The 2748-nt window shown below is 44.1% G+C and overlaps 1 pseudogene; it reads left to right on the plus strand.

The window, feature by feature from the left end:
• Positions 1-539: 539 nt before the first annotated feature.
• Positions 540-2477, plus strand: LOC112404082 (heat shock cognate 71 kDa protein pseudogene; annotated as a pseudogene).
• The last annotated feature ends 271 nt before the right edge of the window (positions 2478-2748 follow it).

A 2748-nucleotide genomic window follows, 5' to 3' on the forward strand; every position in this document is an offset into this window, starting at 1 on the left:
ATTTATTCCTAGGTATTTTATTCTTTTTGATGCAATTATAAATGGGATTGTTTTCTTAACTTCTCTTTCTGCTAATTTGTTATCAGTGTATAGATACACAACAGATTTTGTATATAGATTTTTGTATCCTGCAAGTTTACTAAATTTGCTTATTCTAACAGTTTTTTTTGTGGAGTCTTTAGGGTTTTCTATATATAAAATCATGTTATCTACAAATAGTGATAGTTTGGGGCAGTCTTTTTTTTGTTAATTTTTCATTTTGAAATAATTTCACACTTGCAGAAATAGTCACAAAGGCTCCCATTTACCCTTCATCTAGATTTTACCATAATCATTCTATTATCTGGATCAAAAAAACCTTCTCGATGAATGGGAAACCAAACCGTCATATATCCTCTGCTGTGGTAAAACTGGACTATTTGGGAGGCAGTAAATAACCATGGTTAAGAATGTAGGCATTGGGTCTCATTGAACGTGGCGGCAGCTTTACAGATTGCTGTTTTCTCCTCCAGCGGACCTGGGCCTGCACTCCAGCAACCATGTCTAAGGGACCTGCAGTTGGCATTGATCTTAGCACCACCTATTCTTGTGTGGGTGTCTTCCAGCACAGAAAGGTGGAAATAATTGCCAGTGATCAGGGGAACCGAACTACCCCAAGCTATGTCGCCTTTACTGATACCGAACGATTGATCGGTGATGCTGCAAAGAACCAAGTTGTAATGAATCCCACCAACACGGTTTTTGATGCCAAACACCTCATTGGATGAAGATTTAATGACGCTTTTGTCCAGTCTGATAAGAAGCATTGGCCCTTCATGGTGGTGAATGATGCAGGCAGGCCTGAGGTTCAAGTAGAATACAAGGGAGAGACAAAAAGTTTCTATCCAGAGGAGGTGTCATCCATGGTTTTGACAAAGATGAAGGAAATAGCAGAAGCCTACCTTGGGAAGACTGTTACCAATGCTGTTGTCACAGTACCCGTTTACTTTAATGATTCTCAGCATCAGGCTACCAAAGGTGCCGGAACTATTCTGAGCTCAATGTACTTAGAATCATCAACGAGCCAACTGCTGCAGCTATTGCCTATTGCTTAGACAAAAAGGTTGGAGCAGAAAGAAATGTGCTGATCTTTGATTTAGGTGGTGCCACTTTTGATGTGTCAGTCCTCACTATTGAGGATGGGATCTCTGAGGTCAAATCTACAGCTGGAGATACGCACTTAGGTGGAGAAGACTTCGACAACCGGATGGTCAACCATTTTATTGCAGAATTCAAGCGCAAGCACAAGAAGGACATCAGTGAGAACAAGAAGGCTGCCCGTCGCCTTCATATTGCTCGTGAGCGTGCTAAGCGCACTCTCTCTTCCAGCACCCAGGCCACTATTGAGATTGATTCCCTCTATGAAGGAATCAACTTCTATACCTCAGTTACCCGTGGCCGATTTGAAGAACTGAATGCTGACCTGTTCCTTGGCACACTGGACCCTGTGGAGAAAGCCCTTCGGGCTGCCAAGCTAGACAAGTCTCAGATCCATGATATTGTCCTGGTGGGTGGTTAAACCTGCATCCCCAAGATTCAGAAACTTCTCCAGGACTTCTTCAACGGGAGAGAACCGAATAAGAGCATCAACCCTGATGAGGCTGTTGCTTACGGTGCAGCTGTCCAGGCAGCCATTCTATCTGGAGACAAATCTGAAAATGTTCAAGACTTGCTGCTGTTGGATGTCACTCCTCTTTCCCTTGGGATTGAAACTGCTGCTGGAGTGATGACTGTCCTCATCAAGCACAGCACCACCATTCCCACCAAGCAGACACAGACTGTCACAAACTACTTGGACAACCAGCCCGGTGTACTCATTCAGGTTTATGAAGGTGAGCGTGCCATGACCAAGGATGACAACCTGCTTGGCAAGTTTGAACTCACAGGCGTACCTCCTGCCCCGTGGTGTTCCTCAGATTGAACTCACTTTTGATATTGATGCCAATGGCATCCTCAATGTCTCTGCTGTGCATAAGAGCACAGGAAAAGAGAACAAGGTTACCGTCACTAATGATAAGGGCCGTTTGAGCAAGGAAGACATTGAACTCATGGTTCAGGAAGCAGAGAGGTACAAAGCTGAAGATGAGAAGCAGCGGGATAGGGTGTCTTTGAAGAATTCTCTTGAATCCTATGCTTTCAACATGAAAGCTACTGTTGAGGATGAGAAACTTCAAGGCAAAATTAATGATGAGGACAAACAGAAGATTCTTGATAAGTGTAATGAAATAATCAACCGGCTTGATAAGAACCAGACTGCAGAGAAGGAAGAATTTGAACATCAGCAGAAGGAGCTGGAAAAAGTCTGCAGCCCCATCATTGCCAAGCTGTACCAGAGCGCAGGAGGCATGCCAGGAGGAATGCCCGGGGGCTTCCCTGGTGGTGGAGCTCCTCCGTCTGCTGGTGCCTCCTCTGGGCCCACCATTGAAGAGGTTGATTAAGCCAGCCTAGCACAGGCTGAGCATTGTTCCACACAACATTGAAGGACCCAAATCTGTAGCAAATTCCATGGCAGTTTCAAAGTTGAGCTGCTGTAGTAAACTGGGCCTTCTTGGTACTTGAACATGGAACGTGTGTACAGGGAAAGGAAATAACACTGCACTTTACAAGCACTGTATAGTAAGTGGAAAATGCAAAGATGTCTTAAATAGAACTGTACTTAAAATGGGCAAAAAAAACGTAGGCATTATTTGTGACAATATGCATGGACCT

The sequence above is a fragment of the Neophocaena asiaeorientalis genome, unplaced genomic scaffold, assembly GCF_003031525.2.
Source record: "Neophocaena asiaeorientalis asiaeorientalis breed wild unplaced genomic scaffold, Neophocaena_asiaeorientalis_V1.1 scaffold961, whole genome shotgun sequence".
Classification (NCBI taxonomy): domain Eukaryota; kingdom Metazoa; phylum Chordata; class Mammalia; order Artiodactyla; family Phocoenidae; genus Neophocaena; species Neophocaena asiaeorientalis.